This window comes from Lepus europaeus, chromosome 17, assembly GCF_033115175.1.
Source record: "Lepus europaeus isolate LE1 chromosome 17, mLepTim1.pri, whole genome shotgun sequence".
NCBI classification, from domain to species: domain Eukaryota; kingdom Metazoa; phylum Chordata; class Mammalia; order Lagomorpha; family Leporidae; genus Lepus; species Lepus europaeus.
In genome coordinates, this window is record NC_084843.1 from 37622879 (window position 1) to 37643977 (window position 21099).

Sequence of the window (21099 nt, forward strand, 5' to 3'; positions counted from 1 at the left end):
CCAGGCTTCTGGCCCTGGCTTGGTCCAGCCCTGGCCATTGTGGTCATTTGGGGAGTGAACCAGCAGATGGAAAAATCTGTCTCTCTCTCTGTAACTGCCCTTAAAGTGGAAGGAAGGGAGGGAGGGGAAGGGAGGGAGGGAGGGAGGGGAAGGGAGGAAAAGAGGAAGGAAGGGAGGGAGGGAGGAAGAGAGGAAGAGAGGAAGGAAGGGAGGGACAGTAGGTGGGAGGGAGGAAGGACCAATCACTGGCACTCACTGCCTCAGTTTTTGTCCTCCGAATTTCACAGTTGAGTCCCAGTTCACACTCACTCCTTGCATCTCCTCGCCATTCAGGTGCCCCTCAAGCGCCTAGCTGACTTCTGTCTCTATTGCCCAATGGATCCTGCTCTTCAAAAATTACTCACAATGATCTTACTGACTAAAGAAACTTTCTCCAGTCTTCAACCTCAGTGACTGTCTTATCAGGACTTACAGATTCTCCCTCCCCATCTGTTTTTATCCGGTCTCTTCCTCATTGTTTCTGCTTCCTTCCATCTCTTTCCAAGTCCACACGTGTTGGCTTTCCCAACATCCTTCCCTGCCCTGTTCTCCTTCTCACCTATACTCTGAGCCATCCTCCTAAGTCCACCTCCCCCCCTCCATGAGGATGCCCCCCAAATATTCCTCTATTTATAAATGGTTCTCATCCATGTGGATAATCCACAGATATAAAAAAGTTAACACATCCAAATGCAAACACACAACCACCTCCATTAATCAAATGTTTACTGACTGTGCGTGCTCTATTAGCAGGTGCTTCCCTAGCGGCCCTTCCTGAGTGCCTGTTTCAGTCCCTGCCCAAGTCGTCCTAAGTGACTCTGCTTCTTTGACTTCTCCCACAACTCCCACACACCTTGAGACCACCAACTCTGCTGCATTTATTTCTCCAGTGTCTCACCCAACTCACCCATTTCATCCCTAATTTAGGTTCTCATTACTTCTCTTCTGGAGATTATTTTAATGGCATCCTAAGTGGGACTCCCCGTAGTTCCTCTGATAAAGATTCATCTTCTTAGAGCATATTAACGGTATAACTAGTACTCAAACAGTACTTTATACTTTGTGTTTCTGCGTGGGTGCAAACTGTTGAAATCTTTACTTAATATATACTAAATTGATCTTCTGTATATAAAGATAATTGAAAATGAATCTTGATGAAGAATGGGATGGGAGAGGGAGAGGGAGTGGGAGATGGGATGGTTGCGGGTGGGAGGGAGGTTATGGGGGGAAAAGCTGCTATAATACAAAAGTTGTACTTTGAAAATTTATATTTATTAAATAAAAGGTTTTTTTTTTAAGCATAAGTTTAATCACATCACTCCCCCATTTAAAATATCCTTGGGGGGAAAAACTATTTACTTAAGAGGGGGAAAGAAAGGGGGAAAGAGAGATGGAGGGAGGGAGGTAGAGCTCCCCTCCACTAGTCTTAGTCCTCAGATTGCTGCAACAGCTTGTGGTGGGCTGGGCTGGGGCCAGGACTGGGAGCCAGGAACTCTACCCAGGTCTCCCACATTGATGGCAGGAACCCAGGGGCTTGAGCCATCACCTCTGCATCCCAGGGCCTGCACTGGTAGGGAGCTACAGTCAGGAGCCGGAGCTGGACGTCAAACCTCAGGCACTCTCAGAGGGGATGTGGGCATCTTAACCTCTAGGCTCAATGCCTGCTCCTGAAAATATTTTTCATGGCTGTCTACTGCCTAACACTCAAGCTCCTTAGCCTAGCATTCAAGATGTTTCACTGTATGGCTCTAATCTTCCCGTGCAGCCTTCTCTCCCATTATGCCTCTAAGCTTCTCAACCTGCAGGTTACCCACAGTCCTCACTGTTCTTTGGTATGCTCATGTATCCTTGCCTGTAAGTCTTAGTACAGGTTGGTCCCCACAGCTCTGCCAATTAAAGTTCTACCAATTCTTTAAGGCATCATTCAAAATCCCCTAGTTAAATCTTCCCCAGTTTCTCTGGCTAAAGATAGTTTTTTCCTTCTGAATTCACAAATTATCTTCTGTATGCCTAATAGGTCTTCTTGGTAACACAGCATTTCATTACCTGTCTTATGCTCACTGATGATTTTTAAGTCTCAAATAAAAAGTGTCTATGTCTCATTAATGGGCACATTCCTTATACAGCTTCATATAAAGTAAGGTGAAGGAGAGGTGGAAGCACTAAGGTTCACTTTGTATCCATCACAAATCCTATAAAGTAATGAAAAGGTACTTAGTATCATGAAACTTAATGAAGACAAATCCTTGGGGTCAGCGCTGTGGTGTAGCGGGTAAAGCCGCCGCCTGCAGTGTTGGCATCCCATATGGTGCTGGCTCAAGTCCTGGCTGCTTCTCTTCCAATCCAGCTCTCTGCTATAGCCTGGAAAGTAGTATAAGATGGCCCACGTATTTGGACCCCTGCACACGTGTGCGAGACCTGGAAGAAGCTCCTGGCTCCAGATTAGCTCTGCTCCGTCCATGCCAGCCTTTTGGGGAGTGAAGCAGGGATGGAAGACCTTTCTCTCTCTCTCCCTCCCACTGTCTATAACTCTACCTCCCAAATAAATAAAAATCTTTTTTTAAAATAAATAAAAATCTTTAAAAAAAAAAAGACAAATCCTTAGGAAGGCCTAGGAAAGTAATCATTTGCAGTTCCTCTTGTTCAGTCAAGGCTACATGAATCCTTTTATTTAAACTAAAATCACATAACTGTACATTCTTTATTGGTTCCAAAAAACCATCACAGTATTGCATAAGATCATGGAGATCTTTCAATTCCCCATCTCAACCACTAATTCTCCAGCTGAGAAAACTGAAACTCTGAGAAATTAAACTACCTTCGTGGCCACATAAGTAATTATAGCAGTTATCATTTATTAAGGACGTTGTATACACCAGGATATTAGCCACCAAACTATTAGCATCTATTATCCTAATCTCATACCAATATGCCAAGGTAGATGGTATTATCCCCACTTTAGAGATGAAGGAATGTCTGAAAACATTATTGGCACCAGCATTGTCGTGCAGTGGGTTAAGGTGCCGCCTATGATGCCTACATTCCATACTGAAGCATTGGTTCAAGTACTCACTGCTCCACTTTCAATCCAGCTCCCTGCTAATGTGCCCAGGCAAGGCAGTGGAAGATGCTTGGGCCTCTGCCACCCATGAAGACCCAGATGGAGTTCCTGGCTCCTGCCTCTGCCTTGGTCCAGCTCTAGGAATTTCAGTCATTTAGGGGATGAAACAGCAGATGGAAAATCAGTCTCTCCCTTCCCCCTCTCTCTTTCGCACGTGCAGCTTTTCCTACTAGATACTGTAGCAGAGGCAAGACATACCAGATGTCCTGACTCTTGTTTTTTGATATTTCTCCAATGAATAATTATGACAAGTAAGCAAACACGCACACTTAAGTTTTAACCTTTTGAAATCTCAGAGGTATGAAAACTAACTTCATTAGCATAAAAATTTTAAGGTTACTTACTACCAATATTTTGATTCTGTTGTCAGAAAATATCCTTAATCTGGACAGAGATGTGTTTTCTTGCTTTTACCTTCCTGAGTATATCTTCAAGTTAAAATCATTTGTTCAAACACATTCAACAACTACTTGTCGAGTCCCTAGCAGTCCAAGGCACATGGGATGGCACAAAGCTGAGTAAGACACGCTTTTACCTCCTAGACCTTTAACCAACTGTAGCAAGCACCACTCCCCATCTGTGGGAGCTCTGGCTGCCGAAAGGACTTCCAACAACTGAAGTCCAAGGGTAGGAGTCAAGACTCTTAGTTATAATTCTGGCCTTACATTTGGGCAAATCATCTCACAGCGCCTTAGTTTCCTCTGTAAAAGTGACATGTGCCAAGTCATTTCAAGTCTCTGAGCTCTAAAATCCTGCCTCTGGGCTCACTCTTGAACCTGCATTCTTCTGAAAGCAATCACAGCTACTATCATAGAAAGGAAACTGCCAGGTATCCACCCTTGTTCAGCAGAGACTTCACAGGTGCTGGGTTCTGAAAGTACTGCTACAAGGCTGGAGCTAATTAACAAGCTTCCAAAGCTTATTATTTATAACCATTTAAAGTTTGTCGATGCTTAGCCACATTGTGAAACAGTACAAATAAACCTTTCTCTCACTATACCATTGACATAATCCAGCTTTCCTTACAACTTATTTAAGACACTTAAAAATGTTACTTTTACTAACTCCTTTTGTCTACTCTCTGTAGAGTTAAAGTACTGACATGAATCATCATCAACAACAAATTAAACTTCAGGCCTCCACAGAAGAAATCTTGTAGTTAATGCTTCATATCAGGTGCTAGCTACCTCGGACTTACCTAAATTGCAGCTAAGTCTTAAGTTTGCCTTCGGAAAGTGGGGCTAGAGATGTAGAGGGACAGCAGATTCTCAAACGAGTGGAAACATATTGGACTCTGGGAACTTAACTTTGCTGATTCCATTTCAATATCCTGCACTTTTTTCCCCAACTAACACAGATAATATTTATAATCACCCCTGAACTTACACAGGCTCTATATGCCTCATTTTTCTCCATACTAAGCATCTTGGGATATGAGGCGCAAACCCATCTTGGGCTGTAAGTTAACAGCACAGAGCAGAAAAATAAATCAATCCAAAGAAAATTAGAACTGCTCCATCTTGGACACTTGCCCACAAAACGCACTGAATTTCAGTCGTCGAAGATAGCCCCATCAAGAAGCCAGAACAAGAAGTCAGCCAACAAAAACTGGGTACCTTATGTATGTCAGGCAGTGTTCTAGATGCTAGGGGGGAGAGCAGGGGACGCAATGGGCAAACCCCCCTGCTTCAGTGGCGCTTCCATTCTAGCTGGAGGAGCGGAGACAAAGAACTCCTAAACAAAATAATGTCAGAGAGAGACTAAGCATGTTAAAGAAAATAAAACCGGACGGCTGGGGGTGGAGTTCCTGGAGGGAGGAGGACTCAAGAGCTCATTAGGGCGATCGCGAGGGCCGCCCTGATGTAGCTGTCATCTGAAGCGAATCCTGAATGATGAGAAAACTTTCAGTCCTACAAGTGTGCCGGCAAGCGCAAAGCAGTCAGGTTAGTCTTTAAAAGTGATCACGATGAGGAAAATGCTGTATTCACGAATGGCCCACTTAGGTTCCGTTTAGGATTTGCTTTTTAAAGCCCCCACCCCACCACCAACCCAAAGTTTAGGGATCTCTCCCAACGGAGCCACTGATGTTTCTTGGAAGACCCAAGAACTTTTTTTACATTTTGGCTAATTACTTTATAGCTACTCAGGCAGACGCAAGGACCAAAAGGATTCCTTCAGAGTCGGATACCTTGCTCCCTGGACACCAAACAGAATCTGAATAAGGCGAGTCAGCGCTCCTCCACCGACTCATTTAACGCGGCCAGGTGGATGGGGTCTCCTGACCCTTCCAGGACCTTGAAACAAGCCCCGGACAACGCGGGGGGCACCTGACACCCCCAAACTTGTCGGGGGAAGTGGGGAAAAGGCTCGGCGGCCGGCAGCCGCCCGGCTCGGCTCAAAAGCACCCGGCGAGGACGCGCGCCCGCGGGCCCCGCGTGAATCATCGGGACCCGCTCCGCGGGGCGATGATTCATCCCCCGCCGCACGTTCCGGCCGTCCTCTGACGGCCGCACACGCAGCTTCCTTAATATTGAACAAATGTTTCAAAGTACAAACGCCTGCAGCCAGAAACGTGGGGACCCAGGCGCGGCGGCCGAGAGGAAACTGCACGTTGCGGCCGTTGCCAGTGTTCCCGGGGCGGGGAGGGCTCGGCGGGCACGGCTGTCCCCCACCCCCAGGCCCCGCCGGCACGCGCGCGGGCGGCGCCCGCAGAGGCGCGGAGGGCGCACAGGTGGGTCCGCGCCCGGCCCCACCGCCCGCCCCTGGCCGAGGCCACCGCGCCCTCGCCCGCGCGCTCGCTCGCTCGCCCCTCTCCTCGCCGTGACATCTTATATAATAACCCGATCAAAACGGAAGCGACGCGCGCTGCCGGGCCTGGCCCCCCCCGGCCCACAGCAGATGCTCGCGCCCCGAGCCCACGGGCCCTCGAACTAGGCGCCGGGGCGCGCGGCTCCCGGCTGGGGAAGGGCCCGCGCGCCGGCTCAGCTCGTCCCTCCTGGGCGAGGGCGCTGCTGTGGCCGGTCCCCGTCAGGAAGCCGCGAGCGTCACTAACTGCGTCAGCTCCTTCAAACACATTTCATGGTCTCCCTCCAGCTCCGGAGCCGCCGCTCGCGCCGCGGGGGCCGCAGCCGGGGGGCTGCAAGGCGCCCCTCCGGGGAGGAGAAAGTTCCTCGGGGCCCTCCCCTCGCCCGCACGGCGCCCGGCCCCGCCGCGCCTCCAGCCCTCTCCGCGCGCAGCCCGCACCCATGTCAGGTTGGGCAACTTGGGACCCCGGGGGCGCTGGGCGGCCCCATCCCGCCCGCCAGGCTCTCCCGGCGCCCGGGGGCCTCCCCGCCGCCGCCAACCCCGGCCCGGCGGAAAACAGCCACGCCAGAAACTTCCCCGGGCCGCGTCGGGCGGGGAGGCTGCCTGCGTCCCCGCGCATCGCCCTTACCTTGCTCTCGAGAGGCCACGATCCGAGCGGGCGGCGCGGGGCGCGTGGTGCGCGGGCGCGCGCGCGCGTGGGGCGGTAGGTGAGGCGCCCGCGCCAGCGGGGGCGGGGCGGGGTGCGGGCGGCGCGGGGCGGGGGCTGGGCCGGGCCGGCCCGGCGGGCGGGCGGGCGGGCGCGAGGAGAGCAAGCCCTCGGCGGCGGCGGCGGCGGCGGGCGCGGGGCGAGCGCGCCGAGGGGGCGGAGGAGTTGCCGTGGGTTTGTTTACGCATTGCTGCCCGGCTCGGGGCACAGCCCGCACTCCCTGATTGGACACAAACTGGGGCACAGCCTCTCGCCGCCGCCGCCCGCCAGGCCTCCTCACGCCGCTGCCGCGCAGCTCCGGGAGAGCCCTAGCCGGGCACGGCCCACAGCGGTGCCCGGGCCTGGAGGGGGCGAGCCGCGGCGGCTGCGCAGCACGAGCGAGGAGCCCGCGTCTGCCCCGCGGATCGCGGTCGCCCACCTGTAGTGGCCCGACCTTGGCGAGCAGACGCTCGAAACTTCTGAAGATGCGGTCTTGGTGGCACCCAGCCGCAGAAGGGGCGCTTTTTACCACCCCACAGACGGAAGATGCTGGTCCTTCAATCCCTAGAAAAGCGGCTGGAATTCCCCGTGCCCCTTTGGAGACGGTAACGTCGAAGCTTCACGTGGGAGCTGAAGGAGCTCGCAGTTCCTTCCCTTGCCTGCGGCTGTCCTGCTTCTAAGCCGTGAGAGTGGCCCTCCCCAAAGTGACCTTGCCCGTCTGATGGCAAGACCCTCTGACGACGCCCCATGGCCTTACGCTCCAGTGCCTTCGTGTCAGAGACCCCCACGGCTGGGCCGCCACGGCTCGACCATCACCCCCAAACCCCTATTTGGTCCCCTGCATCTTGACGCTGCTCTGTGTCTGCTTGAAAACCCCAGAGCTCCCTCCACCTGTCAACCCTTGCTCCTCCTCAGCTCCTTTGCCATCCCTGACCATCTCTGGGCAGCCTTTTGACTCCAAGCAGAATCGCCCTTTGGGGCTGCCATGAATGTGACTTGGAGGTCAGTCGGGTGCCTGTGTTGTCCCACCCCCCACCCCCACCCCCGTCACAAAAGCACACACGTCTGTGGTTTTAATGAGGCTCCGGTGATGGGAGAAATGAAAACTGTAGGAATAGGGGCTAGGCTTTGTGGCGTGGCAGGAAAAGCCTCTGTCTGCGATACCGCCATCCCATATGGGCGCCTGTGGAGTCCTGGCTGCTCTGCTTCTGATCCAGCTCCCTGCTAATGTGCCTGGGGAAACAGCAGAACATGGCCCAAGTGCCTGGGTCCCTGCACCCACGTGGGAGACCTGGACGAAGCTCCTGGCCTCTGATCTGCGCAGCTCTAGCCACTGAGGCCATTTGGGGAATGAACCAGCAGATGGAAGATCTCTCTCTGCTTCTCCCTCTCTCTCTTTTTGTAACTCTACCTTTCAAAGAAGTACATAAAATCTTGTAAAGAAGGAGAGGAGGAGGAGAAGGAGAAGAAAAAGAAAAGAGAGCAGCTGTAAGAATAATACTGTCTCTGAGTGTCTGAAGCTGGGACTGGAGACATTCAAGTCTCCATCAAGTGGGTTTCCTGACAAACCTCATCTTGCAAAAAACAAAACCAAACACTTCCAAAAACTGACCCTGCACTCCCCCGCCCCGTTTTTCCTGTACCTCTGTATCTCCTCCCCACCATAGCGACCCATATGCCCTCCATACTCACCATGGGTGCTTCATCCTTGGAGGAATACAGTTGAAGTCTACAGTTATAGTCTTTAAGCCAAGGCTCATAGAGATCACAGTGAGTAAGGAAAAAAAAAAAAAAAAACCACGAAGGAGCAGATATGAACATACGTGAACTTCATCATGTTACAAATAATTCTTAGACTAAGAGCCCTCAACCCTGACAGCTAGTGTGGATCTGTTGCTGTCTGATGAATCCCTGGCACAGCTGGACTCCTGGGAAACCTGGATTTCTTTCTCTAGATGAGCCACATACAGTCCCGCTAAAAAAGCTGCCTTGCAACTCTGGGGATGAACCCCAGTGAAAGTTAAGTGTTCTTTCCCAGATAACGCAATAGTGATCATTTAATGCAGCAATTGAGTTACAAAGCTGTTGAAGGGACCAGAAGCATTATGAGGGAAAGGTGAGGCACTCCTGAGATTAGTGAGTCCTGGATGCACCTTCTCCCCTGGAACTGGAGAGACAGAGGGACAAGGGCTTCGCTGCTGGGAGTTTGTCTCAGCTTTTGAGTATTTCAACTAGATACTTCAGAGGGGCCATTAAATACCAACTAGATACCAACGAGATACCTGGAGCGAAGATTGATTTTGGTCTGCAGCTTAGAGGTTCCCAGTCCAAGAATTTGGCGTCTGGTGGAGGCTGGCAGTGGTGGAGTATCTGGGGGAAGGAAAGATCGCCTGGTGAGCCAGGAAGCAGAGAGACAAGGAAGACACGCTTTCTCCACCGGGTATGTGGTTTCAAAGCCGTCATGATTCCATCCACAGTTGGCTCCACCCTAGCAACCTAATCCAATCCTGTCCCTTTCCAACGGCCCCATCTCAGACACCATAACCTGATCAAGCCTCCACCTTAATCCATCAACGGTCAGCACTAATCCATTAACTGTTCATGTAAGACTTAAGGGGTTAAATGGCTGCATGAGTATGGCTAGACAAATCCCGCTCAAACCATAACAGAACCGGAGACCTGAAGGAAGTGAAACTGTTGGAAACGCCTGACAAAGTAGGGCTGGGAAGAAATCCCCTAGCTTTCCCTTTCCACCCACCCTCCAGTGATTAAAAAGCAGAAGCCGGGAGAAGATGACGGAAAGCAGAGCAGGGAAAGGACAATGGATGTGAAGGCACAGTGGCAAGGTGACTGGCACCCCGGCCTTGGCTGCTGCACCTGCTCGCCTCTGGAACTCTTGCTCTAGATTGGATTCTGCAGTGCAGCGCAAACTTCTTCCCAAGGGCTAGGACTTTTTGCTCCTTTATTTCCATTTCCCTTCTCTCCCTGTCTGCTCCTGCGTGACTCCATCACTCTTCCATTTTCTCTGTGTTCCCTTCTGTCTCCTTGAAGTGTCTTCACCACTGAGTCTTTTCTCGCTTTGATTGTCCTACTTCTCCAGGGCAGGATGGCAGCATTTTTCAGCAGGATGGAGATGCCCAGGTTCTTACAGGTAGTAAGAGTGGGAACTGCCATGTGGTTGCCCATCTAGATACTGTGCTAACTATTTTCCACACATTATCTCATTTAATATTCACTCCTACTGTTGAATATAATTTGGAGCCATCTGTATTGCTGGTCATAAGGTGCTTCTCTTATCTTTTCTTATCTTTCACTTCCTCCTTTCTTCTTCTTATCTTTTCCTTTTTGTTTTTAGCATGGATATCTCCCCCACATCCCAAACCCCAATCATCTAGTAACTCCCACTCTAAATCTCCAAATACTGAAAATGGTTACTGGAGGAAGTGGCCCTTCAGCTGGCTTAAGTGATGGCTAGAATTTCAATAGATAGGAACTGAGGAAGAGCATTCTCAGTGGAAGAGGAAAACAGTGTGGTCTAATTTGATTGAAACACACGGGCAGCCTAGGAAATGAGACCATGTTTCTGAATTTTGTCTTTAGATCTCAGTTCTCTGACACAGACTGCTCGGAAACAAGGATTAAGTAGAAATATATTAAATGTAGGTGTAGTTCGATAACTAGAACCATAGCATTTTAACACCAGAAATAATCTCAACATTGCCTGGTCCAATGTGTCCATTTATAAGTGAGAGAATTGAAGCCTCAAAGACTTAGGTCTCTGGAAAATCATGGAGTTTGAAAATGAGCATCCAAATTCCTGCTTTGAAAAATGTTAGCTTATATGACTTTGAACTTATCTATGGTTAAGCTTCCTCATCCATAAAATAGAGAAAGTAACACTCTCCCTCAGAGGGTTGTTGTGAGAATTAAATACTATTGCATGTAAACCACTCTCTCAGTTTGAGCTGCTGGATCCAGCTAGTATAGACTGAGTGGCTTCAACAAGTTTGTTTCTCAGAGTTCTGGTGGCTGGGAATCTGACACCAGAGTACCTGCATGACTAGGGTTCTTGTGAGGTCCTTCTTCCTCTTCTAGAGTGTAAACTGCTGAGTTGTCATAATCTCCCACACGCCGGCACCACGGCTCAATAGGCTAATCCTCTGCCTTGCGGCGCTGGCACACCGGGTTCTAGTCCCGGTCGGGGCGCCAGATTCTGTCCCGGTTGCCCCTCTTCCAGGCCAACTCTCTGCTGTGGCCAGGGAGTGCAGTGGAGGATGGCCCAAGTGCTTGGGCTCTGCACCCACATGGGAGACCAGGAGAAGCACCTGGCTCCCGCCTTCGGATCAGCGCGGTGCGCCGGCTGCAGTGCCATTGGAGGGTGAACCAACGGCAAAGGAAGACCTTTCTGTCTCTCTCTCTCTCTCTGTCCACTCTGCCTGTCAAAAAAAAAAAAAAAAAAAAAAAAAAAAAAAAAAAAAAAAAACAAGTGAGAGAGCTCTGTGGGGTCCCTTTTATAAGGACACTTACCCCATTCATGAAGACAGGATCCTCAAGTCTTAATCAACTCCCAAAGGCCCTGTTTCCCAATATCATTACACTAGGGGTTAGGATTTCAACATATGAATGGAGGGATGCAGACATGAACATTCAGTCCATTATAAACATGTAGCACAGTGCCTGGCCAGGAATAGAATCAGTCCTCTATAAATACAGGAGAATGTGGCTATGATTTCCCAGGGTTATCCAGCTAGGAAACACAAGAACTGGAACTGGTCCTCCAAGGGTTTTTTTTTTTTTTTTTTTTTTTTCAAATTGAATATTGTCTGTATTACTTGATAGTATCTCTGATGGTGCCTGTTTAATGCCATCTATGAAAATATGTGCTCCTCTAATTTGCTGTTTGAAGAAGTTTTATATTATCTTTCTAGCTCCAGTTCCTCTGTTTTCTGCTTCCTGCTCCTGGTTTCTCCCACCTCACAGCCTCAGCTGGCCTGGCTTGCTGTCAAGTTCCAGAGAGGAGAAAAGCATGAAAAATTAGCCAGCCAAGGACTTGTATTTCATAGTCAACTGCAGTTTACAATTTCTGACATAGTAAAATCTTATTATTGTAAATGGGAAAGGACCAAGAAATCATCAAACTAAAGAGATTTGAAGACTTGAATTATCCATTACTCCTCAGTCCATAGAGTGTCAATTCTATCTGCTTAAATTTTAATGGCTCTTTAGGAGGACTCAGTAGGACCAAGAAAAAGTCTTTCTTAAATTGTAGTTGCCTACTGCTTCAGCAAAATTATGATGGAAGAGAGCAATCTTTTTTTTTTTTTTTTTTGTCTCTCTGCCTTTCCTTTTTTAGTCTTTGACATTTCTTTTCTTTATTTTTTCAAGATTTATTTTTTTGAAAGGCAGAGTTATGGGGCGAGGGGAGAGAGATGATGCTTTCCTAGGTGCATTAGCGGGGAAGATGATAGGAAATGGAGCAGCTGGGACTAGAACTCCTAGGGGATGGCAACATCACAGGCAGCAGCCTCACCCACTAGACCACAGCACCCACCCTTCTGGCACCACTTTTCAAAACCGCGCTTGCCCCGCGATCTTTGTGCAGTGTACTCTCTCTGGACTGTAAGGCATCTAGGAGCAATGCACCACAACTTCCTTACCTTTGTATGTCAGTGCCTGTGTGTAACAGGTCCTTGCATATCGTTGGACAGACTGCCTTAAGCAATGCCACACAAACAAAGGAATCCCTTCCTCCCCTCTTCAGATCTGTGTCTGCTCAGTTCATTGTGTGTAGCTAGTTGTCATTCTGCTACCAATTCTCCAGAAAGCATGACAACAGCTGGATGTGAAATAAGTGCGAATTTTACAATGTGAAGTACATTCAGAAGGGTTTGTTTTAATGGCATAAATCCAGGCAGTATTTTAAGATGGCCAGGAGGACTGTTTCTGAGCTGCTGGACTTCTATTCACCTACACATTGCACCATACAAACGGAGGCTTGTCTCTCACATGAATAAAGGCTATTTGACTTTCACTGTTACAAATTTTAATTGAGATTTCTTTGGTTAATCTGTAAACTGCCTCTATTCTACATATAGCTGTATTCATTATCTTGCCTAAGTCATTTCTTAAAAGGCACAATTTTTCTTCTTCTTAAAAAAGTCAATAATTGTCCCATTTTCTCTTTTACTCCAAAATCAACTAATGACCCAATTCCCTAATCACTCACTCTACCTCCTCAATCCAAAAATCTGCATAAGTATGCTTGCTGCTTCCTCTAATTCATTTTCATGGTTCTCTAGGGAGTTGAAAGGAATCTAAAGGATTGGTTCTAGATCAGTTCTTCATTTTGTAAAGGAGGAAACTGAGGCACAGAAATATTACTGGCAGAGTCACAAGTTTCCGATGCACTCGTCCCATGCTCTGTCCACTCACGTGTCCTTGAAATACTCCTAGAAGTGAATCCCCACGGCCAATGCCTGACACTCTTTCTGCCTGTCACCACTACCCAAGGGGCCTTTATATTATTTATTTTTTTACTTATTTTTTTAATTATTATTATTTTTTTTACTTATAATAAGTATAAATTTAAAAAGTACAACTTTTGGATTATAGTGGTTTTTCCCCCATAACCCCCCTCCCACCCGCAAACCATCCCATCTCCCACTCCCTCTCCCATTTCATTCTTCATTAAGATTCATTTTTAATTATCTGTAAATGGGGGGCCTTTTTGACTCCTCCTTCCCTGTAGGCCTCCACTTCCACTTGGGGATGTCTCTCTGCCATGTCTTTTAGTCTGAACAGGCTTATAATTCAGGGTACTTTTTCTTTACAACTGTTTTGCTACAAAAGCTAGCTAATGGTTTCACTCTCTCCAACCTCTTTTCTTAGAGTGAATCTGGCTGGTGCCTCAGCTTACTTGGCTAATCCTCCGCCTGCGGCACCAGCACCCCAGGGTTCTAGTCTCGGTTGGGGTGCCAGATTCTGTCCTGGCTGCTCCTCTTCCAGTCCAGCTCTCTGCTGTGGCCCGGGAAGGCAGTGGAGGATGGCCCAAGTGCTTGGGCCCTGCACCCACATGGGAGACCAGGAGGAAGCACCTGGCTCCTGGCTTCAGATCGGCGCAGTGCGCCAGCCTTGGTAGCCATTTGGGGGTGAACCAACAGAAGGAAGACCTTTCTCTCTGTCTCTCTCTCTCACTAACTCTGCCTGTCAATAAAATAAAATTTTAAAAAAAGAGTAAATCTAACAGAATCGGTTTAATAAAACCCAACTTTCATAGTTATGATAAAATAGTTTCATTTTGCCATAAAAATTAAATTCAATATGCATGTAGACTATCAGTAAAAAATAAGTTTATTGTTGTCAAGTCTTTCCAATTCTGAAATACAGTTCTGAAGTAACTAGCACATTTAAATTCTATGAACTGCTATGTTTTCTATCTAAATGGTGATATTAGTATATATGCCTAACTCATAGAGTTGTTTGAGAATTAACTCTGATAATAAATGTGTTTAGGGGCCGGTGCTGTGGCATAGTGGGTAAAGCCATTGCCTGCAGTGCTGGCATCCCATATGGGTGCCAGTTTGACTCCTGGCTGCTCCACTTCTTTTTCTTCTTCTTCTTTTTTAAATATTTTTTTTATTTTTTGTTATGCAAAGTGGACAGTGAGAGAGAGAGAGACAGAAAGGTCTTCCTTTTGCCGTTGGTTCACCCTCCAATGGCCGCCACGGCCTGCGCACTGCAGCCGGCAAATCGCGCTGATCTGAAGCCAGGAGCCAGGTGCTTCTCCTGGTCTCCCATGCGGGTGCAGGGCCCAAGCACTTGGGCCATCCTCCACTGCCTTCCCGGGACATAGCAGAGAGCTGGCCTGGAAGAGGGGCAACCGGGATAGAATCCAGCACCCCGACCAGGACTAGAACCTGGTGTGCCGGCACTGCAAGGCGGAGGATTAGCCTATTGAGCCACGGCATCCGCCCAGCTGCTCTACTTCTAATCCAGCTCTCTGCTATGGCCTGGGAAAGCTGTAGAAGATGGCCCAAGTTCTTGGGCCCCTGCATCCTGGTGGGAGACCCGGAAGAAGCTCCTGGCTCCTGGCTCCTGGCTTTGTATTAGCCCAGCTCCAGCCATTGTGGCCATTTAGGGAGTGAACCAGTGGTTGGAAGATTCTCTCTCTCTCTGCCCCTGCCTCTGTGTAACTCTGCCTTTCAAATAAATAAAAATTTTTAAAAATTAAAAAAAAAAAACAGTTGTGATAGCTAATATTTGTTGAGGTCTTACTATGGACCAAGCATTATTCTAAGCTCTTTAAATGAATTATCTCATATAAATACTATAATAATGTACCCATTATTATTCTGAGACAAGAAAACTGAGGACAAGAGAAGTTAGGAAACTTGAATAACATCAACCAGCTAGAAAGTGGCTGACTCAGAATTCAAAACTAGGTGGTCAGACCTGGGTGAATATATGCGCCACAGTCGGACACCCAGGAAGAACTTGGCAAGCTGCAGTTATGTTATTGCTGTATTTATCACCGTCTTAAAGAAAGGAGAAGATCTTTGCTTTCCTTCCAGATTTCTTTCTGAAGTTGATCCTCAGCATGGTTGTAGGAAGAGATGGCTGATTTGGGAGAATTCGATGTGTTGGGTACCAGCTGTTTATACTTCTCCAAAAGAGGCGGGAAGGACAGTTTGGGGTTCTTGTACTGTCTGGGCCCTGGTTCTCCCCATCCTCACTCTGCCCTCCATAATATTCTTAATAAAATGGAAATCACACTGGTAATTTCTGACCTAGCCACCATTCCTGGTGACAAGCCAAAGATTTGCTCTCTAATCAGCCCCTAATAGTTCTTTTAGGGCTTTCTCATGAATGAAAGCAGAAGAGTCTGTGTGTTTAGCTCTGTTTGTTCTTCTACCTTGGATATTTCTGCCTCAGATGATAATTTAGGAAAAGAAGCCTTCCCAGTGGCTTCCCAGCAAATAAATCATTTGGTTTCTACTACAGGACTTCATTTAGCTTCCCTTAGGGCATATTTTGTACCGTGATCATCCAATGGTCTAATTTAACTGTCTTCTGCCCTTTAATGATGCCAAAAATAAGACAAAACACCCTATTACCGGTTTGAAGTCCCCTTCCAGGTGTCCCATGAATTCTTCTTGAGCCCATTCTATCTGCTTCGTTCGTGACACCCACGCCTTCCTTGCACTCCTGCTTCCTTCAAGTGTGTGTTTCTCCCTGAGCATCTGGTCGTTTATGTTTGAACATCTGGTCTTTTTGATTTACAGCAAAAATGGACCTTAGTCTTCTTATAGTGAGATTTCCATAGATCTCAGAATCATAAAATGTTAAAGCCAGAAGGACTTTCGTGGGTATCAGAGGCCAATGGATTCCTTTCATAGTGAGGAACTAAGACCCAGTGAAGCTATGGGTCAGATGCAAAGCTAAACAGCTTGTGACAGGAGGAAACTAGAACTAAACCCAAGACTTCTGCTTCATTTGTTTCCTATGATTTGGATTAAGAGTATCTGGAAATAATAATATAAAGAACTCCCAAGTGTTTTCTCCCAAAAGATTTTAAGTTTTTATTTCAGTACTTTTAAAAAAGATTTATTTTGTTTATTTGATAGAGTTACAGAGAGAGACAGAGAGAGCTCTTTCAGCTGCTGGCTCACTCTCCCCAATGGCTGCAGCAGCTGGGGCTGGGTCAGGAAAATGCCAGGAGCCAGGAGCTTCATCCGGTTCTCCCATGTAGGTACAGGGGCTCAAGGACTTGGGCCATCCTCCACTGCCTTCCCAGGCACATTAGCAGAGAGCTGGATTGGAAATGGAGCAATCAGGACTTGGAACAGTGCCCATATGGGATGCTGGCCCTGCAGGTGATGGTTTAACTCCTTACGCCATAACACCAGCCCCTTCAATGATTCTTAATACATTTCCAGTGGGTATAGAGGAATAGTAATTTCATGACTGAAAAAAAAAATCAGGCATAGGAAGACAAGATTTACAGAACTGGAACTGTGTCCTCTAATCATCATGTTTCTTTCCCAATTTGTACAGTGCCTGAAACACAGTACTCTCTCAACTATATTGATGACAAGGATAGCTAATGGTGACCAATCCTCATGTTTCTCTGCTTTTCTTCTTGTTGTTGCTCTTCATAGTGCTAGGTGCTTCTGGGTATCAAGGCTCCTGGAAGCCTGCTTCTTCCGGTTTGGAGTTCTTTGTGAGGGTATTGGCTGGGTATTTGATAGCTGTCTTCCACAGTAATGGAGATGGTGATAACTTCAAAAGATTTAAGGCCGGGGCCGCGGCTCACTAGGCTAATCCTCCGCCTTGCGGCGCCGGCACACCAGGTTCTAGTCCCGGTCGGGGTACCGGATTCTGTCCCGGTTGCCCCTCTTCCAGGCCAGCTCCCTGCTGTGGCCCGGGAAGGCAGTGGAGGATGGCCCAAGTGCTTGGGCCCTGCACCCCATGGGAGACCAGGAGAAGCCCCTGGCTCCTGCCATCGGATCAGCGCAGTGCGCCGGCCGCAGCACGCCAACCGCGGTGGCCATTGGAGGGTGAACCAACGGCAAAAGGAAGACCTTTCTCTCTGTCTCTCTCTCTCTCACTGTCCACTCTGCCTGAAAACAAAAAACAAAACAAAACAAACAAAAAAAAGATTTGAGTGCTACCCCCAATCATGTAGGTGTATTTTGAAACCTTTCTAAGCTTGGATGAGCGTGTTCCTAAAACATTACATAACATTACAAAACTATTGCATAAAGGCAGAATTCTGATCAGAGAGTTTGAGAAATACTAGATAAAATGAAGTCAGCCACTTTAGGGTTGATTTGTTTCGTTTTTATAGAAATCCTCAGTATCTTTAAAACACTGATATGCATCTATTTCTAAAAGGTGGGAGTATAAAATATGTAGAATTCCCCAAACCTATCTGACCATAAAATCATTTATTCATTGACCATCTTTCTAGTGGAACTGGTATAGCATGGAACAAACTTTGGGAACTGTTGAAGTACTCACGTTCTTTGGGTCTTAATTAGAGTATACAATCTGCACTCCATTCGTTCTAAAACTCCGCTCCTACTGATACAATGCCTTTCCCTGGGGTTTGCTTTCAGCTGCCTAATGAACAAGCTCGTGCCTCTTCTCCTTGCTCATCCTTTCAAGACACAGGTCCTGTTCTCTCTCGGTCTGAATTTCTCCAGATAGAAAAAATCATAGACTGTTGAATTCTGACCTCACCTATGAACTGCTAGATTCCCGTAGTCACCTCTGCTGCCCTGTTCTAAACTAGTTTCCAAGGGACAGAGTCAAAAACATTAATAACTATCATAAAGACAATTAGTGTTCACTGAATGCATTTTGTAGATGAGATGTTGTGCTCACAGCCTTACATGTCACAGGCTACTTTATGTCACCATAACTCTGTGAAGAAGCTATTAGTAGTTTCATTTTACAATAAGGAACCTGAAGACAGGTTAAGTAAATTTCCCAGGAAGGTTCCAGAGCAAGGCGTGGTGGAGGAATTGGAGCTGGGATTTGAACCTGTGTACAACTATTAACAACCTGGCACTACTCTTCCAGTGTTAGTTTTAGTTTTCAAAAAATATATATGCTGCCACCTCAACCAGGACTTTTTTATGAACAGGAGTCGTGTGGTCCAGCCTTCAGCAACTCTTCTGTACTTGGCACAGCACCTGCAGCCAATGCTCATTTGAAAATGAGATTAAGCAATTTGTCCAAACTAGCCAGGTAGGAAATGATGGACCCAAGTTTTATATCTCCCATCCCCACACATCACATCTCGAGCATTCCTCTTCAGGACCATGCTCAGTGCACCATGTTGAATTCTCCCTCTCCTTTCAGGTCAATCTCACTCTCTTCTGAGCATCCTGCACAGGGAGTTTTTGCCCACCTGCACCCCATAGTCATTCTGCCCTCCCCTAAACAGACTGCAATCCTAGACATAAGAGCTCAATTTAACCTTAAATGGCTAATAACCTGGTAAGCAAGAAAGCGCTTGTGCTGTTGTTTTTGGCTGATTTTTTCAATATCCTCAGAGGATGTTTGCTGGGGGCCTCTCGGTTTCAAATGAAACCACCACTATGGCCACGAGGGCACATGGGGCTAGGGTCAAGGTGCCCCAGCTGCCGTTAGCCCCACATGATGTCCTGGAGCCTGCACATGGCAGGTAGAAGAGTTCCCTAGTCTTTCAGGAAGGCCTGGCCATCAGAGGATGTTTGTGAGATAAACGGGGCTACTCTCTACCCCCATCCATACTCCCACCCCCAACCCACTGCCACCACCTCTTCAACGGCCCTCCATCTGCAACTGGAAACCTGTGGTGGCCATCGCATTGTGGATGGCGGCAAGCCTCCCCAAGAAGGCTTTAGCAATAACATCTCTCTCCTTGATCTTGACCTCTGTGGCATGCAGGCCCAGTAGCTGCTCCAGCATCCTGGCCAAATGGCGCCCCTTCTCTCATGTGGGATCCCTCCACACCTCATCACATCTGCTTCCAAGGGTACTGCTGCATTCCCCCACCAGAAGGCCTGGACTTCTCCATACCCTGACTCTGGGGTGGGATGAAGCCACATCTCCAACAAGAAAGTGAGCTAGCTGGTGGAGTAGCTGGAGTACAATCCAGTGGAGTACACTGCTGGCTCTGTGCTGGCTGTGCCCCTGTGGACAGACCCTCAGGTTGGGGAAGGGAACTTCTCTCCCAGGTTCAATGCAAAGGATGGGCCAGTGGAGAGAGGGAGGCAGAATAGTCTGTATGAGGTTCAGAATAGCAGGTTGGTCAGGCCCAGTTGGCCCTGGGCTCTAGGAGCACTGAGGCCCCAATCATGTTGCTGATCCTATCCTAACCAGCTGGAGAAGGGATAGCAAGGGAAATTGCATTACTCATCCTATTTCTGGGAAAAAAAAAAAAAAAACCACCCTGCAATTTGTAGACATCAAAAGGAAGAATTGTGGAGAATGGGCCATCCCAGGTAGGGTGATGGATCCAGTAGAGAAGATGATTGCTGCTCTGAAGAGAGAGTTTGGCGAGAAAGCCAGGAACTCCTTACAGAAATCCGGGGCAGAGAGGCAGGAGTTGGAGGAACAACTGCACCTGTTCTTCAGCCACGAACAGTTCGAGGTCTGCAAGGACTATGTGGATGGGCCTCGCAACACAGACAACGCGTGGAGACACAGGCTGTGAGCTACCATGAAGACACAGGGGAAATAACGGAGCATCTTCCTCTGGAAGCTGGTGATGATGCTGAGGGAGTGAACTGGGTGGACATAAGTGATAGACCCAAGTTGTATGCCAGCCACTCCCAGTGTATTCATGTTTTGCCCACTGGGGTGAGGACCTGTAACCTTGGCTACCGTGAATAGAGACTTGGGGTGCCAAGTGAGCTAGAGGCCTTCTAATGAACACAAGGAAGTAAGAGGCAAAAAGTACCAGATTCCCACTGAACAGGACAGAATGGGCCACCTCTTGGGTGATTATTTTCCAAACTGGGCACAATATGAAAGCTCTGTATTAAGGAATAATACTAGACAAATGTGGGGAATGGAATTACAAACTTTTTGTCTTCCTATTTAAAAGAAGAGGAATATAGTGACTTGTGCATGTGTTATTTTCATGGTTTAAACCAAATTATATAACTCATGCTCTGCAGGATTGTGGGTGAGACAAAGATAGCCTACCAACCACAGCCTCAACTTGTCAGCCTTTGTCAATTCTCGCATTTGCCAATTCTTCTCCTGAAGTGTTAAAATGTGGTCTAATCTAATATATAATCTGGCTTTTTGAGTGACATGTTTGTCAAATTTAGCTTCCCATGGGCTACTGTTCATTGCTTTTGAGAACAGACACTCCCTGGTTATTCTTGTTTTAAGAGGTTTCAGTTTTAATGGGAAAAAAAGCTCAATTTCTATTTTGGTCCATAAAGATCAAGTATTTAAAAGCCAGATTGGAAAAAAAAATGCAGCGACATGGAGTGGACATTTAGCCACTTCTCACATCTGGGTGCCTGGGTTTGGTTCTTGGCTCCACCTCCTGACCCAAGTTGTTTTTTTTTTTTTTTTTTTGTCAGTGCAGATCCAGGGAGGCAACAGGTGATGGATCAAATAATTGGGCTCCTGCCAGCTTTGCTCCTGCCTTTACTGACTGTTGGGGACATTCGGGGAGTGAATCAGCTGATAGGAGCTCCCTGTCTCTTTGCCTCTCAGATTTTTAAAATGCACTTACAAAATGAGCTCCAAGTCCAGCCATCTAGTTACTGGACCTGTTTCTGAGCAGAAAGCACTAAGCTCAAGACATTGGTTTCTTCTCATCTCAGAAGACGATCCTACAGTTGTGACTCCTGTCATGAAAAAATCTTTGAACAGGGGAAGTGTGCAGTCCATGCCAGGTGAAAATATAACCCACATCTACCCTTTTCTCAATATCAATATG

The 21099-nt window shown here is 47.7% G+C and overlaps 1 protein-coding gene and 1 pseudogene across 3 annotated transcripts in view; one reads left to right on the forward strand and one right to left on the reverse strand.

The window, feature by feature from the left end:
* Nucleotides 1–6677, reverse strand: part of PCGF5 (polycomb group ring finger 5) — a 124382-nt gene extending 117705 nt beyond the window's left edge. For 2 of the 3 annotated variants that reach the window (XM_062214061.1, XM_062214057.1), the window contains exon 1: nt 6594–6655. The gene's annotated coding sequence lies outside the window, so the exon portion shown is untranslated. Of the gene's footprint in view, nt 1–6593 lie in introns of all 3 variants that reach the window. The other variant, XM_062214059.1, reaches the window with a different exon arrangement.
* Nucleotides 6678–19115: 12438 nt separating this feature from the next.
* Nucleotides 19116–20033, forward strand: LOC133775781 (ADP-ribose pyrophosphatase, mitochondrial-like; annotated as a pseudogene).
* Nucleotides 20034–21099: the final 1066 nt, after the last annotated feature.